This window comes from Cetorhinus maximus, chromosome 29 (assembly GCF_964194155.1).
Source record: "Cetorhinus maximus chromosome 29, sCetMax3.hap1.1, whole genome shotgun sequence".
Lineage (NCBI taxonomy): Eukaryota > Metazoa > Chordata > Chondrichthyes > Lamniformes > Cetorhinidae > Cetorhinus > Cetorhinus maximus.
The window spans coordinates 21,819,256-21,829,614 of record NC_135907.1 but is presented as its reverse complement, the minus strand read 5'-3'; positions in this window follow the sequence as shown (position 1 = coordinate 21,829,614).

Sequence of the window (10,359 nt, the reverse complement as noted above, 5' to 3'; positions counted from 1 at the left end):
GTGGCTCAGTAGCAGCATTACTGACCAGCTGGCCAAGTCCTAAAGGACATAGCTGCTAGACTGGGTCAGCGGCAGGTGGTGAGGGAACAAACAAGAGGGAGAAACATACCTGACCTCATCCTCACCAACCTGCCTGCCACAGTTGCCTCTGTCCATGACAGTAACGGTAGAAGTGACCAATACACAGTCGTTGTGGAGATGAAGTCCCGTTTTCACATTGAGGATACCCTCCATCGTGTTATGTGGCACTACCACCGTGCTAAATAGGATAGATTTCAAACAGATCTAGCATCCATGAAGGGCTGGAGGCCATCAGCAGCAGCAGAGTTGTACTCAAACACAATCTGTAACCTCATGGCCCGGCATATCCCCCACTCTACCATTACCATGAAGCCAGGATATCAACCCTGGTTCAATGAACAGTGCAGGAGGGCATAGCAGGAGCAGCCCCAGGCATACCTAAAAATGAGGCGTCAACCTGGTGAAGCTATAACACAGAACTACTTGCGTGCCAAGCAGCGTAAGCAGCAAGTGATAGAAAGAGCTCAGCGATCCCACAAGCAATGGATCAGATCTAAGCTCTGCAGTCCTGTCACATCCAGTCGTGAATGGTGGTGGACAATTAAACAACTCACTAGAGGAGGATGCTCCACAAATATCCCCATCCTCAATGATGGGGGAGCCCAGCACATCAGTGCAACTGATAAGGCTGAAGCATTTGCTACAATCTTCAACCAGAAGTGCCGAGTGGATGATCCATCTCGGCCTCCTCCGGAGATACCCAGCATCACAGATGCCAGTCTTCAGCCAACTCAATTCACTCCATGTGATGTCAAGAAATGGCTGAAGGCACTGAATACTGCAAAGGCTATGGGCCCTGAAAATATTCCAGCAATAGTACTGAAGACTTGTGCTCCAGAACTTGCTGCGCCCCTAGCCTAGCTGTTCCAGTACAGCTACAACACTGGCATCTACCCAGCTATGTGGAAAATTGCCCAGGTATGTCCTGTACACAAAAAGCAGGACAAATCCAACCAGCCAATTACCACCCCATCAGTCTACTCTCGATTATCAGTACAGAAATAGAAGGGGTCATTAACAGTGCTATCAAGCGGCACTTGCTTAGCAAGAACCTGCTCGCTGACACCCAGTTTGGGTTCTGCCAGGGCCACTCAGCTCCTGACCTCATTACAGCCTCGGTTCAAGCATGGACAAAAGAGCTGAACTCCCGAGGCAAGGTGAGAGTGACTGCCCTTGACATCAAGGCAGCGTTTGACTGAGTTTGTCATCAAGGAGCCCTAGCAAAACTGGAGTCAATGGGAATCAGGGGGAAAACTCTCCGCTGGTTGGAGTCATACCTAGCACAAAGGTTGTGGTTGTTGGAGGTCAGTCATCTTAGCTCCAGGACATCACTGCAGGAGTTCCTCAGGGTAGTGTCCTCGGCCCAACCATCTTCAGCTGCTCCATCAATGACCTTCCTTCCATAACTAGGTCAGAAGTGAGTATGTTCGCTGATGATTGAACAATGTTCAGCACCATTCGCGACTCCGCAGACACTGAAGCAGTCCATGTCCAAAAGCAGCAAGACCTGGACAATATCCGGACAAGGCTTGGGCTTGAGCTACTTGGGCAAGCTGCATTTGCGCCACACAAGTACAAGGCAATGACCTTCTCTAACAAGAGAGAATCTAACCATCGTCCCTTGATGTTCAATGGCATTGCCATTACTGAATTCCCCACTATCAACATCCTGCAAGTTACCATTGACTAGAAACTGAACTGGACTAGCCATATAAATACTGTGGCTACAAGAACAGGTCAGAGGCTAGAAATCCTGCGACGAGTAACTCACCTCCTGACTCCCCAAAGTCTGTCCAGCATCTACAAGGCACAAGTCAGGAGTATGATGGAATACTCCCTTGGATGAGTGTAGCTCCCACAACACTCAAGAAGTTTGACACCGTCCAGGACAAAGCAGCCCACTTGATTGGCACCACATCCACAAATATTCACTCCCTCCACCATCGACACACAGTAGCAGCAGTGTGTACCACCTACAGGATGCACTGCAGGAATGCACCAAGGCCCCTTAGACAGCACCTTCCAAACCCACAACAACTACCATCTAGAAGTGCAAGGGCAGCAGATAGATGGGAACACCACCACCTGGAAGTTCCCCTCCAAGTCACTCACCATCCTGACTTGGAAATGTATCACTGTTCCTTCACTGTCGCGGGGTCAAAATCCTGGAACTCCCTCCCTAACAGCACTGTGGGTGTACCTACACCACACGGACTGCTGCGGTTCAAGAAGGCAACTCACCACCACCTTCTCAAGGGCAACTAGGGATGGGCAATAAATGCTGGCCCAGCCAGCAAAGGCCACATCCTGTGAATGAATTAAAGAAAATGTTAATTATACATATGTGCCAAATGTTTCAAGAAACTACATACTTAGAAAGCTCATAGGGGTTTTGAAAGCTATTAATACTTTAATTGCAACAACATATATTTATATAGCTCCTTTATCGTAATGAAACATCCTAAGGCACATCACAGGGGCATTTTAAAACGAAGTATGTTACTGAACCACATAAGGATTAGGTCAGATGATCAAAAGCTTAGTCAAAGAGGTAGATTTTAAGGAGTGTCTTAAAACAAGATGGCGAGGTGGAGAGTCAAAGAGGTTTAGGGAGAGAATCCCAGAGCTTAGGGCCTAGGCAACTGAAGGTGCAGCCACCAACGATGAAGCAATTAAAGTTGAGGTTGCACAGGAGGCTGGAATTAGAGGATTGCATATATCTAAGTGGGTTGTGGGGTTGGAGGAGATTACAGAGCTAGGGATGGGCAAATCCATGGAGGAATTTGAAAACAAGGGTGAAAATTTTAAAATCAAGATGCTGCTTCCATGACCAGGAGTCAACAGGAATTGCTGTGAGTTAAGTCGCAGTAGAGTTTTGGATATATGAGCTTAAGTTTACAAAGGGTAGAATGTGGGAGACCAGCCAGGAGGTACATTGGAATAGTCAAGTCTCGAGGTAAAGATTGAGAGTTTCAGCAACAATGACTTCTACCACCCTTGCATGTAGAAGTGTTTCCTAATTTCATCCTGTGAAAGATCTGTCTCCAATTTTTCAACTACGTCCCCTAGTTCTGGACAACCCTGCTAGCAGAAGTGGAGTTGATAAAGGTAGACTATCTGTTTGCCATAAATATCAGCTTGAAACAGGATGATTTGGCTCAATGTTTGTTCCATGCTTAGCAATTGATTAAAATAACTTATCAATAAAGACATTTCATCTAATTAATCTGTAATAATATATTAGAATATTACCTCTATGGATTTCCTATCATTTTTTTTGTATAACATTATAAATATCTATGTCTACATTTATAACGGTTTTCTCATATGTAAACATGTCACACTATAATTACACTTTTTCCACCTGATGGAACTGTCATCACTAGATGGAATAGTTACAGCATGGAACATTTATTTGGGGAGTTCCATGTGTAACCGTGGACTTGGAAGTTAATGGAATTAGAAAGATAAGATCAGAACGGGGATTGTATTACATCTGAAAACCTAGTTCACTTATCCCCTACCTTCTGATCCTACTTCACCTGAAGACTCCTTTTTTGCAAAGTTGCAGGAGATTGCCTAGTAATTAGAAGCATCTTAACATCTCGCAGAAAATTCTGAGCTACTTTGAAGTGCAGTTACTGCTAAGTAGGCAACAGCCATTCTGCACATAGCGAGATCCCATAAACAGCAATTAGATTGATAATCAGTTTACCAGTTTGGGTGGGGAGGAATGTTGGGGCAATTAGTGGTATTTGTCGTGATAATAGTTGATTGTGGTAATGGACTCCGGTGTTAGATACTATACAGTACTCTGTACTAGATAGGGGGGAGGTCACCTGACCTGGGAGTTGAAGGTCAGATAGCACAGGTTGGAACCTGTCTTGATAGAATTCAGTTTCTGCAGATATGTGTTTATATTAGGAAAATGTGTTATCAATAAAGTTAGCTCAGCTACAATGTCAAGTGTGTGTCATTGAAACAAAAAAACAAGACATGGTGTCAGAAGTGAACTAAACGCAACAATGGAGGCTCCGAAACCACCGACAGTGTTCAGTTTGGAGGGAAATCTGGCCAAAAACTGGAGGAGGTTCCGGCAGCAATTCGAGCTGTACCTCACAGCGACGGGCAGTGATAAAGAGACCCTCAGGTACAGTCTTCCATCTTTCTTCACCTAGCAGGGGAAGCAGCCCTAGAATCCTGTAACACATTCACATTTGAAAGTCATGAGAAACAAAATGACTTGAAAGAAATAATGGAAAAATTCAAAGCCTACTGCAGCCCTAAGAAAAACGTCATGTATGGAAGATACCAATTTTTTATGTGCACGCAAGGCAGTGATAACATAAGCCAATACATAACCGAGCTGAGAAAATGAGCTAAATCATGTGAATTTGGAGAACTTGTCACCCATTTGAGATAGAATCATTTCCAGAATTGCAAATGACACTTTGAGAGAACGGCTTTCGAGACAAGTTGATCTCACACCAGAGAAAGCAATGACTATCTGCAGACTGGAAAAGACAATGAAATACCAGCTTAAACAGATGACAGAAGATGATAAGCTGCACATGGTCAAGTAGTTAGATACATTTAAACAGAAACAGCCCCTGAAAAAAAAACAACTAGACAGTCTGAACATAAAAAGAATAAAACTGCTATTAAAGCATTTAAATGCAGCTGATGTGGAACGGAGCATTTACCACGTAGTTGTCCAGCCTACGGAAAGCAGTGTAAGAACTGTGGCAAACTAAATCACTTCGCCAAGATGTATAAATCAAAGAAAGTGCACAGGATTGACACAGACACTGAAACGGAACTTTTCGGTGGTATAGTAACAACGAATTCCAAAGAACACAAATGGAAGGTTGATTTAAAAATTGCCAACATGATGGTTAATTTCAATCTTGACACAGGTACACAAGCAAGCGACATCCCCATAAGCCTGTGTCATAAGATAAACAAAGAAAAACAACTAACTAAAACAAAAGTGAAGCTGTCTACTTATACAGGTGAAAAAAATTGCAGTAGAAGGCAAGTGCACACTCAAAGTGACCTACAAAAAACAGTCTCAAGCACTTCCATTCATAGTGATGAAAACTGATGCAAAACCCATTCTTGGAATCAAAGCTTGTGAAAATCTGAAGCTAATCTAGAGAATAATGAGTGTCACCACTGATGACATCCTGAGCGAGTATAAAGATGTGTTCCAGGAGATTGGCTGCTTAAAAGGAGAACACATCATCAATATTGACGAAACTGTGACACCCAAAATACACCCTCCCAGGAAAATTCCAGTAATACTGAGCTATAAGTAAGCAGAGTTGGACAGAATGGAGAAGCTTCACATCATCAAGAAAAGTGAAGAACCGACAAAGTGGGTTAATCCAATTGTAACTGTAGAAAAATCAGATGGGAATCTGCGAGTCTGTCTGGATCCCAGAGACCTAAACTAGATAGTACAAAGAGAGCATTGCCAGCTGCTCACAGTAGAAGAGATCACGCGTAAGCTAACTAATGCGAAATACTATTCAGTCTTGGATGCGAGTTCAGGTTTCTGGCAGGTCAAGCTGGATGAACGCAGCTCCTATCTCTGTACCTTCAACACACTATATGGGCAATACAGGTTTTTACCCTTACCTTTTGGTATTAATTCAGCCCCGGCAGTGTTCCACAGAACAGCGAAGCAGCTGATTGAAGGAGTAGAGGGTGTGGAAACCTACATCGATGATGTGCAGGAGTGGGGAGCCTCACGAGAAGAACATGACCTCAAACTGAGGCAGGTGCTGGCCAGAGCTAGAGAAAGGAGCCTCAAGTTGAAGAAGGAAAAATGAAAAATAGGTCTTCATGAAATCAAGTACTTGGGACATGAGCTAACAAGTGAGGGACTGAAGCCGGACCCGAGCAAAATCGAAGCAGTCGTGAACATGCCACCCCCCAGAATGTAAGGAACACTTGGAGAGGTTTTTGGGAATGGTGACCTATCTTGGGAAATTCATTCTGAACATGTCAGACCTGACAGCACCTCTCAGAGAACTTCTACAAAATGATGTGGAATAGCACTGGGAACAAAGTCACCAGGAAGCTTTGACCAGCCTGAAGAAAACACCGACCCAGGCACCAGTATTAAAGTATTACAATGTCAGTCAGCCTGTCAAGATCGCAGTGGGCACTTCAAAGACTAACCTGGGAGCTGTCCTCTTGCAAAATGAGGCACTAGTGGCATATGCTTCAAAGGCAATGACTGAAATACAGCAGCGGTATGCCCAAATAGAGAAAGAAATGCGAGCAATTGTGTTTGGCCTATAACACTTCCACCAGTTTGTCTGTGGCAAAGATGTGGAGGTAGAGTCTGATCATAAGCCTTTGTACATTGCAGACACTTTGTCACATGGTAGAGGATAAAGAAACGGAAACACAAGTTCACATGCTGACAAAGAACTTAGCTGTTGCTGTAACCAAATGGATAAAATCAGGGAAGTGACAAAGAACGACGCCACCCTGAAAAAACTGTAACAGATTGTGCAAACTGGCTGGTCCACACACCGGAGCGGATCCCCTCCTGCTGCGCAAGGGTACTGGAACTTTCATGAGGAACTTCATGTAGCAGAAGGAATACTTTTCAAGTGGAGAAAAGACCATAATTCCTGCAAAACTGAGGAAAGAAATGCTGCAGCGGATACATGGAAGTCACCTTGGCATAGAAACATGCAGGAGAGGAGCTCGAGATGTAATGTATTGGGCCTGGAATGGGAACACAATCGGGGAAATGGTGATTGCGTGCGCAGTGTGCCAAAAGTACAGCAAATCACAACAAAAAGAACCATAGTGTTCCAGAGAGGCCCTGGCAGAAAATTGGAGTGGACTTGTTCACATTTGACAACAGTGAGTATCGACGAGCAGTAGATCATTACTAAAAGTTTTTTGAGTCTGTGCTGCCGAGAAATGATAGTAAGAGCATCACTGTAATAAATCATTTTAAATCAAATTTTGCTCGCCCCGGCATACCTGAAGCACTCATCTCAGACAACGATCCACAATTCTCAGGCACTGAGTTTCGCAAATTTGCACAGGACTGGGAGTTTTGCCACACTCCAACAATATCCACCATCCAACGGAATGGTGGAATGTACTGTGCAGACCTTAAAACACATGTTGAAGAAGGAAAAGATGGATGGAAGAGATCGCTACCTGCCCTACTAGATTTCAGGAGTACTCCATTAGAGGGCATTGGATCATCTCCAGCACAGCTCCTGATGGGGAGAAGACTAAGAACTAAGCTTCCAATTATGACCCAACTGTTATTTCCACAGCCGGTGAGCTACAGTGCGTAGGACCTGCTCAAACTGAGACAGCAGAAGCTGAAACAGCACTTGGATCGAGGCACCCAACCTCTGTCTGACCTGAAGGTGGGAGAGACAGTGAGGATTCAGCAAGAAGGGATCTAGAATCCTGCTGTTGTCACAGGATTCACAGGAGAACCAAGGTCTTACATAGTACAGACTCCAAACGGACAACAGTACAGGAGAACCTGGAAATTCTTACAGAAAACAAATGAAACGCAGCCCTGCTCTGAACCAGAAAGTGTAGCTGAAGATCAAAATCCAGAATGCACCAGTGAAGCAACAGGTAACCAGACAAAGCCTGAGAGTCCTGAAAACTATCCAAGGCGCTGATAGTGACACAGAGCTGGAGAAGGCCCCTTGTCCTTCAAAATCACCTCTGTCACCATTCAGAGCATCCAGTGGAAGAATTGTGGGAAAAAACCACAGAGATACAGAGATCAGTAAAAGACAAAACAGACTGATCAAAACAGAGTGAGAAAGAATAGAGAAGAGGCTTAGTTTTTATGTCTTGGGTAAATGAGTTTGTTGGTCAACCAAACTCTAACTGCACGCCTTCCTATGTTCTCATCAATGGCTGCTTGCAATCAATAACAGGGAGAGACTGATGTAAGAATAAACGGTGATGGTTTGTTGAGACCCAGCACAGAGCACCAGATAATATGTGCTCACTCAGAAACCCCCAGAACTAGACTCACTAGTTCCCAGTTGCCTGCACTGTGTAGTGATTGGTCAGTGCTGTCACATGATCAGCACATTTGCATTTTCTTAAAGGGACAGGGTACCTCACTTTACCACACTTAGATAAGGGATAATAGTTGATTTTGGCAGAGGACTCCAGTACTAGGTACCATATGGTACTCCCTATCTAGTACTCTGTACTAGATAGGGAGTCACCTAATCTGGCAGTTGAAGGTCAGATAGCACATGTTGGAACCGGTCAAAAAACAAAATAGTAATGTTACTGGCCTAGTACTCCAGAGTCCCAGGCTAATGATCTGGGGACATGGATTCAAATCCCACCAAGGCAGCTGGTGGAACTTGAATTCAATTAATAAATCTAGAATGTAAAGCGAATCTCAGTTTCATGACCATGAAACTATCACTGAGTGTCATAAACCTCACCTGGTTCACTTTAGGGAAGGAAATCTGACATTCTTACCTGGTCTGGCCTACCATGTGACTCCAGACCCACAGCAATGTGGTTGACACTTAACTGCCCTCTGAAATGATCTAGCAAGCCAATCAGTTGAAGGGCAATTGGGGATGGGCAGCGAATGTTGGCCTTGCCAGCGATGTCCACATCCCGCTAAAGAATAAAGAAAAAGAAATCATTAGAGTTCCCTGCTAAATGAAAGACAACACCTAACCTAGATTATATACTTATGACCTAATTCACACCAAGTCCCATACACCCACCACCCGTGCTCACTGACCTACGTTGGCTCCCAGTTAAGCAATGACACAATTTAAACTTTCATCCTTGTTTTCCAATTCTTTCACTGCCTCACCCCTCCCTATTAACCTCTATAAACTCCTAAAACACTCCAAGATCTCTGCACTCCTTCAATTCTGGCCTCTTGTACATCCCCAATTTTCATCAGCCCACCATCGGCAGCTGGACTTATAACTCTGAAATCCCTTGATAAACCTCTCTGTCTCTCCTCTTTTAGGACACTCCTTAAAACCTAACTCTGACTAAGCTTTTGGTCGCCTGTCCTAATATTTCATAATGTGGCTCAGTGTCAAATTTTGTTTGAAGCACTAACATTAAAGGCGCTATTTAAATATTAAATGTTAATTTGGCATGGGTCTTGAATGCACAACTTTCAGATCGAAGGATGAGAGTTCCACAAAATGGGCAAAGCTGACACAGAAGAGATAGACTGTCAAGACATGAAGAATGGCCACGTTTGGAAGGTAGTGGGGGGTGCAGGGTAGGGTCTTCAGCACCACGAGAACGGTACACAGTCATTAGAACTGAATATTGGGTAAAAGACAGAATCCATGCCAAGTTGCATCATCTTTCTCATAATCACAGAGAGCTTTGTGGGAATTGGGTAAATTCTGTGGTGCAGTTCCAAGGGTCAGAAGCGACAGAATACGGGACTTTTTCAAAAATGTATTTTAAGCTTCTTCAATTCTCTGCCTGAAGGCAGGGTCCTACCCACAGCATCATGATCTCCATCACAGGAAGGGCAAGGAGGCAGGTCACAAATCCACTCCAGCTGGATCAGGGATCAAACCCCTCTGCTCCCCACCCCCATGCTGTTGTTACCAATCTGATCCAGACCAGCCAACAAGGAGTCCAAGCTGCTGTGGCAACATACGCTTTTACAATGACTTTGTGGCCCGGAGCTATGCCTAGAGATGGTAGCGACTCCAACATTCTTTCCATCACATGGCTCTCCAGGAATCACTCCCGTTCTTATCACCTGCCATTGGCATGTTTTGGCAGATTTTGCAGGTTGACACTCAATCTCTTTGGCTGCGTTACGAACCTGAAATGGGACTTGAACCTAGGGCTTCTCACTCAGAGGCGGGGACATTACCCACTGCACCACAAAAGCTATGCCTAATACAAATATATAATTCCTCTGCACTGAAAAATCCCCAAGAGATTTTTCACCTTCTCCCTAACTCTTACTCCAGTTAAGACATTATCGTGGGAAAAAACCCCAATGATGTGGTTGTTCAATTCAGTTTTGTTTGTGTGTACAAGATGGGTGCCACTTTCAAAACTATCAGTCAATAATTTTGTGAGAAGCGGTTGGAAGATTTCTCAGAGTTTGATAAAACATTGCATTAACGCAAATCCTTTTTTAAGAACACCTTAGAAAATAAGAGAATAAAATTTGCATTCACATCACCAGGACTCCCCAAAGAGTTTCAGAGTCAATGAAATATTTTTTGACGTGTAGCCTGTTACGATCCC